The sequence below is a fragment of the Amphiura filiformis genome, chromosome 8 (genome assembly GCF_039555335.1).
Source record: "Amphiura filiformis chromosome 8, Afil_fr2py, whole genome shotgun sequence".
In the NCBI taxonomy this organism is placed as follows: domain Eukaryota; kingdom Metazoa; phylum Echinodermata; class Ophiuroidea; order Amphilepidida; family Amphiuridae; genus Amphiura; species Amphiura filiformis.
Genome location: NC_092635.1, coordinates 42,464,899 through 42,480,766, shown reverse-complemented (window position 1 = coordinate 42,480,766; position 15,868 = coordinate 42,464,899). Strand labels below are relative to the sequence as shown.

At 37.4% G+C, this 15,868-nt stretch overlaps 1 long non-coding RNA gene across 1 annotated transcript; it reads left to right on the top strand.

Annotated features, from left to right (window-relative positions):
* The first annotated feature begins 10,025 nt into the window (after positions 1-10,025).
* LOC140158267 (uncharacterized) lies at positions 10,026-11,825 on the top strand. Its single transcript, XR_011859748.1, has 3 exons — positions 10,026-10,350; positions 10,807-10,951; positions 11,596-11,825. It is a non-coding gene; the product is annotated as an uncharacterized lncRNA (long non-coding RNA).
* The last annotated feature ends 4,043 nt before the right edge of the window (positions 11,826-15,868 follow it).

Here is a 15,868-nt window from a genome sequence, read left to right as displayed (position 1 = left end):
ATAATCCTGAAGTCTTCATTGAGTATAGTCTCGGTTGCAGACGGTTTGTGGCTCCTTCGATCGTCACCTATTGTTTAGTGACGAAGTCGCGAACAAGAGGTCTGGAAACGAGACTACATTGACACACCGTTTTCCATTTTATTTAAAGGTTGCGCAGACGATATTTATATACCACGTGACGGCAATGCTACTCTGACGTCATCAAATTACTACCCGAATCAAATAGTTCAATCCTCAACTTGTATCTGGATAATCCGCGCAGCTCGCGGAACAAGCATAATATTTCAAACTCACAGCTACGACAACAATTTTTCACGGATGGTAACAATCGGCAATGGTTCCTCTCCAAATATGTCAACCAAGATATACTACTACAGTAATTTCGATCCGATGTACAGGACATCTGGGTCAGAGTTTGATACCTATACCGACACTCTGTGGATCGCATTTGTGGTTCCTAGACCAACACAGTTTGCGTTTGAAATTCAATTCCGATTGACAAAAAGGAGTGAGTTGATCAGTCAAAATTAAGTCAGATGTCAATGTTAATGCGCTGTGTGCTAGCCATATAGGCTTCATCAAGTTTTGAGATATTTTCTAGAAATATTAAGAGCTAATTAAGAACCACTGTACCAATACTAGGCTTGTTTGTACTCATTTTAATGCATTTTTCATGCTGATTTCAAATATGGTCATGAAAATTATGCAATTATGAAATGCAGTCGACACCTGTGTGTAGAGAGTTAATTTTGAAATAATTATTGCTTCATCTTGGTACCGGGCTGAAGGTGTTCAGTTTTATAGTTTTATTCAATATCGGTACATCGTATAGCATCCAGTGGACATGGTAGAGGGGTGGGCTGAATTCCATGGTTCAATCTCGCTGGAGACCGAGACATTTGCCGAACGGTAGGCCAAGATCATAGATGCAAATGATGTAACATGTTTTCTGTTTTGTTTTGTTTTTTACTTGCCAATAGCTTACCGGAAAATACTATCTGTCTGCAATTCTTCCCCAACTCAACAAGTCAACGTGACAACAGGCTGGAAATACATAGTCCTATCTCCCTCTCATCCAAACAACTATCAACCTAACCTAGACTGTCTATGGCTGTTTGCAACATATCCTGATGGGTTTATACTGGTAACCGTCGATTATATGGGATTGGACCTGTTGAGCGATTATGTGATATTTGGTGAAGGTATCTCGCCAAATGGCTCGACAATTGGCGTGTATAATACTACATGGGGAAGTAAAATACGCACGGTGAAATCCATAAGTAATAGTATGTGGATCCGATTCAAGACTGATGACCTCAGACAGGCTACTGGATTTCAATTGATAGTAACACGGATACCCAATACAGAGGAAGGTAGGGCCATGGAGAAAGTGCACTAGGCACAAAAAGAAACTCGTCAGTTATAGTCATCCTTGCGGTTCAACAACCTGATCATTTTGGATGATTCTGAAATATACATTTTGTTTTTCGGACTTTGTTTTCTCACTTGACGCCCTGTTCGTGAGAATCGAACAAGAATTGACCAAGATATGCGCCTCCAACCCTCAAACCTCCAAAATAAAAAGTTGCAATTTCAACGATTTTCAATGGGAACGCATCGTTGTATTGCACACAAGCACCACGGGCCAATCAATAAAGCACACAATGTAACAAGCACAATTGAATCGTTAAAATTTCAACTTTTGATTTTGGGGTTTGAGGGTTTGGAGGCGATATTGGTCAATTCTTGTTCGATTCTCACGAACAGGGTGTAAAGTGAGAAAGCAAAGTCCAAGTAACAAAATGTATATTTCAGAATAATCCAAAATTATCAGGTTGTTGAACAGCAAGGATGACTATAACTGACGAGCTTCTTTTTGTGCCTAGTGTAGAAACTACCTTATAAAGCTGAGACTCTACCTAAAGAGATAAGAAACGAACCCATTATGGGAAAGCTACATTCTGTTTCATTTTGTGCAAATCAAAATCTGTTCATAACGTTTTTGGACATGTATAAAATATCGATGGTTCGGAACCAGAAACCCGTAACTCGATCACTATGACTAGCTCTCACAAAATGACCATAAAGTTGGCTCCTTGCTTTGGTCTTCAAAAACCAACATTTCCACCACAATGCCTTTTGTTTTCTATTGAATTTTGTCATGATTAATGGACTGCAATAAACTTGGGACATTACTGAACGTGTTCATCAGGACTGTTATTGAAAATAGAGACGAATTTCACAGTTCTCGTCCAATAAAAACAGCACTAACTTACTGTGGACGTTTCGAAATCTGTCAGATTTCTTTATCAACGAGTTGTACACAGAAGGTCGTCACAACAACATCAGTGTCGATAAAGAAATCTGCAAGATTTCGAAACGTCCATCCACAGTAAGTGCTGCTTTTATTGGACGAGAACTGTGAAATTCGTCTTTATAAACTTGGGACATTTTTTATTTATAAAATGATAATTGCTTCTGAAAAATTAAGGCTTTTCAACATGGTCAAACCAATTAAGTTTTAATTTGACCTTGTTGCATTTATTGTTGTTAGGCCGTATTTGCCTGTTTATGAGATAAAATCCAATTATTCAATCGTAGCGCAAAAAACACAAATGCATATGTTGCCACTGGCCAAATCGATAAATTGCCGTGGAAGACCCGGTCTGCTTCCTTCGATAGCAGGGATAGCAATGAATAGAATCTTCTCATTCATTTACTCATTGGGTAATAGTCTCAGCTTTTAGCTTAAAACAACATTTCATTTTCTAACTGATTAATTTTACGACTAATGAATCCTCACTTTCTTATATAATAAACGATACGACGCCGTGGATTTTGTTTTTATTAAAAAACACATTAAAGGAGTATTTCGTGATCCTAGCATCCTCTTTTTATGACATTTGTTAGTAGATATCCACGAAAATAGCTTATTCCCAAAATTTTAGTTGATTCCGATTTTCCGTTTGCGAGTTATGTATGATTATGTGTATCACACTGCTCCATAGACAATGTGTTGTAATTTCGTTCTGGTATACCAGAACGAAATTTAAATTTCACGATATCTTTGCTAAACGAAATAATCTGCAAGAATTTTTTTGTATATAAACATTATGCAGCCAGAGGTTTCCAGTGAAATAAAAATCTCAACTTTTTTTTGAGAAAAGTGGGGGGATGATGCTGTGGATCACGAAGTGCCCTTTTAACTGACGATTGTTTGATATTGTTTATTTTCAGTTACATGCACGGGATATTTTCAGTGTTCTGACGCCGAAGATCAAGTTTGTTTTGATCTATCTGCCGAGTGTGATGGGTATAGCCAATGTAGTGATAATTCAGATGAGTCAAACTGCACAAGAGGTTTGTTGTGACTCAACGTTTTTGAGGTGCAAGAGGTTCCCGGTTCAATTCCTGGTGGGGGCAAATATTAAAAAATATCCATTCTCTGCATTACTACATTTGTATGTTTTAATGTATGTAGGCCTACATTTGAATTATGGGACAGATGTAGTGAGCGACATCGACAAACATCTCGCAGCCAGTTCCGATTAGGTTAACGCCTGGTTGTCTGTACTGTGTAGTACACTCAGCCCTGCGGGGCATCGTGGGAGGACAGTGCTTGACATTGAATGATTCACAGAGGTTAAAACAAATCTATAAGAAAATGGACTAGAATACATAAACCCAACCTTTCTATAAATATCAATTTAAAGTTCTAATCACCATCATCATCATTTCATAATATTAATCTTCTCTTCTCCTCCTCCTTCTTCTTAACCCTAGAACTACGCGGGGAGGAGTTGTACCAACCCCACTAAGATTTTTTTATCCGTCATACAAAACGCATGCGTTTACGCCCAAACGATATAAGCTAATCGTAGATCCACCCTTTGCGCCCACTTCAGTGATCAATTTTTTACCCTAGTACCTTACCCGGGGTAGGACAGGCCATCAAAGATGAATATATATGGGGGGGGGGGAGGCCCCAATGATTTTCATTTTTGGCTTGTTAGCTGAAAATAGTAATTCTCTTTTATGTAGCCGAAAATCAATTTTGTCTATACTTTTGTACATAGGGCGCCCTCATATTATGACGTCATAGCGACTTTATGTAGAGAATGTTTGTACTTATTTTGGTATCACTGGATATAGAAGCCCCATAGCTATTAGTACCAAATACAACGGTATGTAACGTTGCAACCCCCCTTCGTAGTTCGTGTTACAAATATGGCTCAGTAGTTCTAGGGGTTAATATTGTTATTATTTATTATTATTGTTATTGTTGTTATTATTATTATTATTATTATTATTATTATTATTATTATTATTATTATCATCATTATTAGTCTTATTATTATTACTATTAATTGATTAATCTTTGTCACAGCAAAACTACCAACTGGGATTTTGTACACAAACAAATTCATTCAACAAGTTGGAGTTTTCCTGGGAAACGACATTTCCCTCTGGACACTCCTATTACGTCGTTCAAAGAATACCGAAAATGATAGATTCCCTAGTCGTGATCACTTGAAGAAGACTTGCGCTAACTATTGTTTAAATGAAGCGGACTTCGACTGTCGTTCATTTGTTATAACTTTCATGACGTGTCGATGGTTGAACGACACACCCGCGACGCTTGATCTGTATGACAAAACGACGCAAAACAATGAAATGGACATATTTATCGTTACCAATAATTGTAAGTATAAAGGTCCTCCTTCTTCTTCTCCTTCTTTGTCTTCGTCTTCTTCTTCAGACCTCTCCTATCTGCTAAATTTAAAGGTTTTGTGGCCCTGAAGAGAGCCGTTCACTGAAGACTGCCCCTTGTCACACAAAGAGGTACGGGCAACCTATTTTGCCTATCGTCAGCCACAGAGCCAAGGAGGAATTCCTAAATCGTTCAGCTTCCCGCTGCTAAATGACTTTACCGGGACAAATGCATGCGGAAACTTTAGGACAAAATTAAGATGTACGCTCTTTTAGTCAATTATGTGCGGTATTTTGAGCACCTCGGTCGGTACGTCCGTCTCTGCTCATCTCTGCTTATCCTTTACCGCTGCGCCTACAGTTCGTGCTCCTCTCGCTACATAATATGCTCTATTCACATCATCTGTGGATATTTGTGTTTTTGCAGATTGTGAGCCATTTCAGCGAGAACCAATTCCAGGTTAGTTTTGGACATTTGATTTGACACCGATAACGTAAAATATTTGAACACAACCAAGACAGTACAATGTTGGCTAAATGTAATGTAAATTACCTGAATTATTTATTGTGCTTAATTTGTAAAACCTTTTATGTTTCAGACAAGTGTCCGTTACCGATGGGTTTAGAAAATGGTGAGGTGGCCCAGATAGTTGCATCTAGTCATGATGGCACTCATCTCCCGGAATTGGCAAGGCTGAGGCATAACGACTTCTGGCGTCCAGCTATAAGCGACCAAAATCAATGGCTGCAGGTGAGGTTACCTGTCCACAAGTGACTACTTGTTATCCATTTAACCTAGTTGAAAGTTGCCTGAGGGTTAAACCTAAAAAAGAAGGTTTTTATTTCAAACTCTAATCGTGACCCGCAGGTCAAATTGCTAGAATTGTACATTAAACACACCTAAACAGACACAATGCAATTTGCAGGCAGCAGCTTAATCAGCGCCAATATTGCAACATTGAAACAAACAACTATACAAACATCCAATCCAACCCAACCACATTCCCCAAGTAGGCAATGAGGATAAAGTGCCTTGCCCAAGGACACAACACGTTGGCACGAGCGGGGCTCGAACTCACAACCTATGTATTATGAGTCGGGCGCCTTATCCACTCGGCCACACGTGCTCCCACCTTGATTCTGTGTGTGACAACCTCCTGACCCCTACCCCCAAATCAAGGTGACACCACAACATCTTCTTGTTTGACGTCATCTGGACCTGTGACGTCATCGGAGATATCTTATCATCACTGGCAACAAGAAATCTTCAGCGCTATAACATGACGCCGTTTGACCCAGTGAAAGCGCTTCGGTGAATGCATCAAATTTAAATAGTAGCGTAGAACTTTAATTTTGCTTTCTGAATATTGATTTAATCTCACATTGTGTAATTTTTTTGTTTTCCTCAGATATTGTTTGATCATCGTGCAATGGTAACTGGTGTTGTCATACAAGGTAGTGGGCATGATGATAAAGGATGGGTCAAAAGGTTTCGTATCACATTCTCACGTGAATTACCACATCCATTCATACCGTCGTTAGCGTGGTATGATTACTTCAGAAATGATGGAAATGACAGAAAATGGGTAAGTTGACCTTGCAAAGTTAAAGATCATTTTTTATTTTTCAATGATAATTTATAATTCATTGATTTTGTGTAATTTATTACAGGTCCTACCAGGAAACAGCGAGCCCCACTGTGAAAAGCTGGTGTATCTAGATCCTATCATTTACGCCAGGGCATTACGAATTCATCCCATTGAATGGACTCGAAGTATTGACATGAGAGTAGAAATTCTGGGCTGCTTTGATGACGGTAATGATTTAAAATCATTATTTGAAAACAATCTATTGCTTCACTTAATTTTTCTTTGTGATCTTGAGAATAAGTCTGTTGCTTCAATCGCTCATTTCAAATATTGAGTCTTAGTTTTGGTTTTGGTCACGTGGTTTCCTATTATCCTGCCTAAGCTCTTGATTGACATGATATTGACATGATTATTGATATCTTTGTTCCCACCCTTTGTTAGAAACTTAAAATTTATCAAGGATTTCATTTCAGTTTGTTATATAAACGTGTAAAGAAAATAATCTATTGGTTTGAAGTCACCTGATCTATGTATACAAAATAAATATTTAAATTTCAATATTCACGAGCAGATAAGTCGAACAAGTCAATCTACATTTGAAAGCGTTGATTTGATTTCCAAATTAACCAGAGCTTATTTCTCTGTGAATAAATATAGACCATCGAACTACGTATTTCAACCCAGATTATAAAAGAATACACACTTGAAACTAAATATTTGTGACTTTGTAACAAAGTCACAGAGCGAAAGGGTGTTCAATTTCGTGTTTAAAAATCATCTAACGCAGAGAGGATCAGGCTTTTGGTCCAGAGAATATCCGGAATATTAAAGCCGATCGAATGGTTAACATGGTTGGGGTAATAACGTGTCCATGAAATGGTGACGAGAAAAAGTTGCACAGACGTGGTGATCGGAAGAAACAGTTACGAAACAAGGCAGACGTGTTCTAAAGAATGTGAGACTGCAAAAGACTGAGATCTTCGCCTTCACTTCAATAATAAGATCATGTGACTGTCCCCAAAACATTTTAACGAATGTAATCACATTAAGGATACTATTCAATGTATGCACATTTCAGTCCTGTAATCTTAAGAAGTCTCTTGCCTTCTTTCCTTCTCAGTTCCTTCCGATCACCACTTATGTGCAACAGTCCAACTTTCTCCCGTCCTCTTTTCCTGGACACCTTACCACACCCATACAAACCTTTTGCTCCCATTCTGAAGCCTTCTAGGTATTCTCTGGACAAAAATCTCTGGAGTATGTTACAACTAAATTGAACATCAATTCACCCTGTGACAAGGCTAGTATCAGGGGAAGAATCTTTATATCTAATACGTAACGTAAAATAAGCCAATTGGGTATTATCTGACTATAAACAGAAAACCTCATTACGTGTACATTGCCTTAAGAAACCGTACCACAAAGACAAGCGGAAAAACCGGGGAAAAACATCCTATAAGCTTCACCTGTTTTAACCAGTCAATAGCACAATAGGGTTTGGTGCTATTGTGTGCTATTGACTGGTTAAATAAGGTGAACTATGGTATTAGGATGACGAATCTATATGAACAGTGATATTGTTTTTTGCACCGGTCTTTCTACTGCGATTTTTTGAGCCACTGTCCACGTGATGCATAATTTGGAGATGTTGTGCACATGTAGCACACAAAACTGACGAATTGCTATGATATTGTCATTAATAGCCTGTGAAGAAACAGCAGGATTAGTATCAGAAACTGTCTTAAATAGTCAACTTACAGCATCAAGTGCCTACGGCGATAACAACGCACCACGATATGGACGAATTGAGACCATTGGGCGCCCTCGTCCTGGATGGGTACCTGCCCAAGGAGACACCGATCCATGGTTTGATGTTCGACTCAGTAAACTATTTATTTTAAAAGCCTTAGTCACACAAGGATGTCAACATGATGATTACTGGACAAAAGAATACAAATTTCAATATTGGGTTGATGAAGATTGGAAATATTATTTAGATCGTGATACAGATGACGTGAAGGTAAGCGTATACATTTTCAAATAAACACACCCAAATTAAAAGTCGCCACTAGTTCCATCCCCATTTAATCAGAGTCTGAAACAACGGTTCCTATGCACACGATGATTAAACTTTTGATATCAAATTTGGAAGGAAAGTGTATAGAAAATTATTATATAAATTATTTTGCCATAAACTCATCAGATGCTGATTAAATGGGGATATAACTAGTGGCGATTTTGCTGTGTTTATGATTATTGCACGGTATTTCGTGTCATATCCTCGGGTCATATCATGGAACACAGTGTCAACACCCTGTATTATAAATATTTTTTTCATAGCTCCATACTCCGTTGGTGAAATCAATATTCTATTGTTGACATAGATAAAGAAAGTTTACATATGCATTGGGAAATACACGTGTGATCGAATATTCAATACAAACACCTGGATTTTAGGTGAATGGGCTATTTGCGTTCCTTTATATAATTGTAATTCTCAAAATTAAATATATCATAATTTTAACTTACGATTTATAAATCGTTACGCCAAAAATGCAGTAGCAATGGTCGCTAATTAGTATATTGCATTTCCCGAGTCAGGAAAATGCACGGTGCTAGCACATTTGAAAGACACAAAACGTTTTCCGAAACATTTGTAAAATGTTAGAAAAGGTTGCCAGAATATGTTTAAATAGGCCTATATGTTCCCTCGTTAAACAAGAGTTTCTGTATCCCTGGTTATATCTGAATCCAGATGCACGTACTCTGGATCTGAATCCAGATGTACGTAATATTTGCATTTTGCAATAACATTTTCCCTACAAACCGTTTTAAAACGTTTCACGAACTTTATATAAATAAACTGAAATTTGTTAACATGTTTTGACCAAAACAAAAAACACAAAACGTTTCAAAAACGGTTTTTTTGTGTGTGTTTACTGGGCAGTCAGGAAAACGCAATCTGCTATTATATACCTGAAGATCATTTGGAGGTGTGGGGTGTAGGAGGTGGGTGGGTGCGTTGTGTGAGGGCAGGTTGTATGTAAGGGTATCCCAGCATTCATAAAATCAAATTCTGTATCGAGGAATACAATCATGTAGGTAAATAGTACTTTCTACTTTCTAGGTATTCGTAGGTAATAGCGACCGAGATACTTTAGTTAAGAACGACGTAACACCAGAGATATCCACCAATCGGATTCGGATTCTCCCTACGCTGTGGCATGGTCTAGGTGCACTAAGGATGGAAGTTGTGGGCTGCTATTTCAAAGGTATCAAACACTAAAGTCAATTTAGCTCAATCGATATGGTGTTCGACTGTTGTGCGAGAGGTTGCGAGTTCGAAACCTGGCGGTGGTTTAGTGGAAAAATACAGTACCAAGGGCAGTGAACTTGCTGCCTACTAATTGTCCCGTAGTAACCCATACAAAACTTGTGAAGCTGATCCTGGCTGCGAAGGTCAATCATGGAATATATAGGGTGTGCGCTTCTAAGCAGCAAAGTCCTAGAGTTGTTGTTAATGGAATGTTTATGATGTTTATGGAATGATACGGGCCGTAGTATTCAGCCTCAGCCTGAAATCCGGAGTCAAACTCATAAACGGCTATTCCTGTGCGTGCACGCTTTCATTTTCATAACTTTGTTTCCGACTTATGATGTCAATTGCTGCCCTGGCTAACCATTACTAACATTTCTCTATTCGTTGTTTATATTCAGCATGTGCAAAACGTCTTGGAATGGAATCTGGCAGAATATCAAGCTCACAAATTACACCATCTATGGAAACTGAAATTTGGCAATCTTTTGCAGGATATCGCCTCTTTTGGGACCCGATATTTCCTGGGTCTATTACCTCTATCTCAACTAGTAAAGATATACATCTGTACGTTCAAGTGGATCTTCATGATCTCCATACAATGACGGTGTAATGATTCAGGGATTGAAGGATACTGGACGTCAAATGTGGATTCACAATTTTCTGGTTCATTACGAGAGTATTCGATCTAGTGGAACGTGGAACACTTATAAAACCATCGAGGGACATAATAAGGTCAATAATTATAATAATAGAAAAAGAAAGAAAACAATAAATAGCTAATGACGCAGTTGTTGAGAATCGATAATGACGATGCTACTGATGACGATCGACGACGACGATAAGGATGATGTTAATGCTCTGCGTGCTAGCCATAGGCCTCAACATAAAAAGTCCAAGTTTTGAGATTTTTTATCAAAATATCAAGAGCTATCTTAAGAACTACTGAACCAATACTAGGCTTGTTTGTACTCATTTTAATGCATTTTTCATGCTGATTCCAAATATGGTCATGAAAATTTACATTTCTGAAATTTTTGAATTAAAAAAAAAAAATGAAACATGTCGTCTGCAGTCGACACCCGCGTGAAGAGAGTTAAAGATGATGATGATGATGACGACGATACCGACGTGATGTAAAATGCTTTTAAAATGATTGTTTTAGGTTTTTGTTATTTATTATACCCACAGATATTTGTCGGCAATTATGACACAGAGACAGTCGCAACTCGAACATTTGACCGTCCCTTTGTTACTCGCAAGATAAGGATAAACCCAAAAGAATGGCAGACCCACTTTGCCTTTCGTTTTGAGCTCATTGGATGTCCACTGCAGGGTTAGTAGCGCATACATTTATTATCATTATAATAATAATAATTATTATTATTATCGGGACCTTTTTGTTCTTTATAAAAACCATTTAAAAGGGCATTTCGTGATCCACAGCCTCATCCCCCACTTTTCTCAAAAAAGTTGAGATTTTTATATCACTGGAAACCTCTGGCTACATAATGTTTATGTACAAAATATTTCTTGCAGATTAATTCGTTTAGCAAAGATATCGTGAAATTTGAATTTCGTTCTGGTGCACCAGAACGAAATTACAACGCATTGTCTATGGAGCAGTGTAATACACATAATCATGCATAACTCGCGAACGCGAGTCAACTGAAATTTTTTTTCGTGGATATCTAATGAAAAATGACATAAATAGAGGATGCTAGGATCACGAAATACTCCTTTAAGGTACTACATACAAGACAGCTTAAGAACCACCTTTTTATGTTCTACTTGGAACTTTTTCTGCATAAGATATGTTGTCTTTCTTCTAAAAGATATGCACTTGCATTGCTAGCTATCACTGGATAAGTCTTTAAAATAAAAATTGAATCAAGTCGTAAAGTTGTATATTGGAAAAACATATTGCTTTTCAAAAAAATCTTTTACAAATATTTTCTTCACTTTTCTGCTTTTTTCAAGGACCAGGTCTCATTTGTGGCGAGGATAGCATTCTTCATGACGGGTACTGCATTGGTGCCGTAGCTAGTGATATCAACGATGCATGTCAGGATATATTTTCTGAATATTCACACCCAATTATGATCAAAGACGATCGTCTTCAGGACGCAGTCCAATTGAATGTGGGACACCTGACCAATTTTAATTTCTATAAGATCGGATTGATTTATAATACTTTAGTGGGGAGTTTAATGTGGCATGATGGAACACGTATGATTTATCACAACTTCCGAGATTTTCCTCGGATAGAAGAAATAAAATTTAATGATAATCTATGCGTTGCTTACGACAGAGGAAACTCTGGTTTCTGGACAAGTTATGAGTGTAATACAACGGTATATGAGATTGCTTCTATTTGTCAATTTGGTAAGATTACTTAAAACCCCTGAGCACTACCTGCCGATGTACAACATTGCCTCTGATTGGTCAATTACATGATATCTTCATTATTTTGTAAATTAAATCTAATACTTTAAGCACCAATCAGAATGGAGCTGTGCAAATAATTCATCCCCATTTTTTGTGTGGTGAAATAAATTATTCCAATAATGTTGCTGATTAGTCCAATTGATAATGAAAACTTCTTTTTGACCAATCGGCATGTAGTTCTCATGGGGTTAAAATATTCTCATTCTCAGAACAGTAGCAAACAGTAACACGTGTGTTTCCTTCTTGAGGTATCTGAGATAATATTTAAAGCAAATGGATTACTAGGTAATCAAAGACATTGCTAAATTGAAAAAAAGACCACAGTACATGTATGTTATACCTTTAAATAGTATATTTTTAATGGTGACCTAAATTTATGAGGTATGTCCTATCCAAATTTACCGGAACATTTACTCAACCAGATATTGATGAGTGTTTGCAATCGGATGATGCATGTCCTGAAACCTGCTTGAACATTCCCGGAAGTTATCACTGCACATGCGCCGAAGGTCAATACATAGGTGAAGACGGACAATGTGAAGGTACGTTGTCAGATATTCGAGAATTCTGAATCGATTATTTTGATTTCAATATTTTCAAACAACTCGTATTATACTAAAGTAACAAATTAATTAGCCAATAAATTTATAAATTCAGTCGTCTTGCAGATAACTGTAAGTTACTAAATTTTGCATTTTGCTCATTCATCTGCTCCCTCATCTACGAATGACTTTCTCAAATTAGCCTATTGTTTTAATTACATTATTTTCTTTCTCTTTTAGATATATGCAATACCGACGCTGACGCGACCACACTGCTGGTTATTTCTGAGACTGGATTTTGCGTAAACTTCTTGTCAGAACCAATGGAATATATGAATGCCTCTTTACATTGCAATGGAATATCAAGCGAACTGGCATCATCCTTACAAGTTCGTTTAAGTATTCTTACTTTTGTTAGAAAAAAAATGTGAAAGCCATCATGGTTATAATATACTTCTTTTCTTGAAGTGAAAAACAATAGCAATGAAAAACAATATTGTTCAAGGTTGCCCCGCAGGGCTACAAAGAAACAATTAGCGCTCAATAACAATAGCCATCAAGCTTAAACTACAAATTAGCCCCCATAGTCTGCCTGAAGAATGAGGTGACGGGTTGTCCCTAAAAATTAACAAACAGTCGATAACCTGAGGTTTATCATTCAATTGTTTTCTTGTTCTGCGGGGCATTATTGGAGTTGTAAGTCATCACTATGGGAGTTTCCGGTCTCAGCCCTGCCGGACTTGCTGTCTTGATTTTTTTGTTGATACTGGGACCCACCAGCCCACCAGTGCTTAAAACACCAAAGCCGCAAGCCCGGCAGGGCTGAGGAAGGAATATCCTATAGTTTGAACTTGCACAACAGAGGGCGTCAATATAGTCATCCTAAATTGCTTTATATAGTCATTTTAGAGCCACATGTAAACTGACTATATACGGCAGTTTAGTTATGAGACCAGGTTGCACACACACATACAAAAAACCTCATTATTATTATCCCATATTATCCGATCACCATTACTACTCTTGTCACAATGTCACATAAGGTTCCTATGATTCCTGTATCGGAAACAATGGATGAAATTTGGATTAATCAGGACAGCGTTGACAACGGTACTGATGTTTGCTTTGGATATTCTACCAATGCCTCGCAACTAAATCAATACATGTGCTCAAGACATTTTCCCTTCTACTGTGTTACAGGTATTGTTACCCATTGGCTTATAAATGAAGAGCTTATTTCCAAACCGTGTTAAGTCCACAACCACATATTTCTCATTTACTTGTGTGATACAATCACAATTACTTTGACAAGTTTGACATTAGCAACAATGAGTTATACCATCAACAAGCAATTATTTACCACAACGATACTGCATAACAATATGCAGCATATTGTTCTCATTTGGGCACCACAGGCCTCATACAGTATTGTTACTGTGCATCCACCCACTTTGCTTTGTAATGGTGCATCCATCTGATATTATAAAAGCTATAGCATCACAACCCATTGCAATATCGCACAGGTAAATCAGAAACATGTGTTTGTGGACTTAAAGCCATAATGTACGATCTTATAATATCGTTATGAATTCGGCAGATGGCCGAATCCGGATTCGGCTTTTGGTAAATTCATTTTATGCATGCATTACTTTTGAATTTGAGAACGAGGGATCAATACTTTACCTATAGAGGGCAGCATATCGACTTTTTAACGGTTAAAGTCATTGACCGTACTGCGATGCATCGCTAGCTAACCCTGTATACCGCCCTCTTTTGAATACTTACTATGCTGTTATCATTTGATCTCCGTTAAAAAAATTGATATGCTGCCCTCTATTATATACAGCATTGATCCCTTGTTCTCAAATTCAAAAGTAATGCATGCGTAAAATGAATTTACCAAAAGCCGAATCCGGATTCGGCTGTCTGCCGAATTCATAACGATATGAAATTGATTAATGTTTTTCAAACCCGATTTTTTGCATATTTGTAATGTTTACACATGTCCCAACTTGCACCTAAATGGAATCGACCAAATTTGTTGTCTTTGTAGGTCAACAGAGCAAAGTTCGACATATTATCATAATTTAAAAATTATGATAATAATTATGTCCTCCTTTAGAACTGCGTGTTAAATGGCCAATGGGGTTTCTTTCACTTTACCTTGTTATTTCAACCTAAAATGGACAGCAACCCTATTATAAATATTATTTCAACATTTTGAATCAAGAATTACAAAATCAAAATTTGACGGAAATCGTACATTAAGGCTTTAACACGGTTTGGAAATAAGCGCTTCAAATAAATATCTGAGACTGAGATAGTTCTCCATAATAACACCTACTTCATCATGTTTATATTACTGTAATCTACACTAAGCCGAAAAAAATATAATTTTTCACAAGGCCAAATCTTAAAATCCTGTGCATCAAAATGAACCAAAATTACACACAGGATTACTTCAATACTCTATTCTAAACACGTGTCAGTAACCAAGCAGTTGTGCAACTGACACAACAGCAAAATGTACTGACATTAAACAGCTTCCTGGCCAACATTCACAACCAGCACATGAAATCTGTGAGAATGCTTATAATATCCATACAAAGATGACAATTTCCAAAGAGTAAGTGGAATAGTGTGGAACAGGTTCTGCTTTCTGCTTTTTACGCACTTTCTTCAAAGAAACAGGCCTACACTATTCTACTTACTCACAGATTTCTTGTCCTGGGTGCTATTTATTGGGCTGTGAATGTGGTCCAGAAAGCTAATCCATGTTAGTGCGTTTTGCTGTTGTTGGTTACTGGCATGTGTTTAGATTAGAGTATTGAAGTAATCTTGTGTGTAATGTTGGTTCATTTTGATGAACAGGATTTTAAAATAATATTATGACCTTGTGAAAAATTATAAGTTTTTGTTTTGCCTTAGTGTAATGGTGTATGTATAATGTAACCCATGTTTAATGCAAACTTTTCAACTCTAGCATAGCTCACTTGCAGTGTGGTTATTGTAACGACACGTGATTAAAGTTATAACAAAGTACTACCGTTTCAATTTCCACAGAGTTCCAACAAATCGCATGCGACCAGTTGTGGTTACAAGGTTGGCAAAAAGCTACTATAACAACTACCTTACATCGTTAAGCTACGCGCCTTTCTATGATGCGGGATCATTGTGCGAGATCCAAATGACAACGGCAAAAGACAATATCTTTGAGTAAGATACAATGTAGTTAAGCGTTGTTTTACAAAGAAATACCGAAG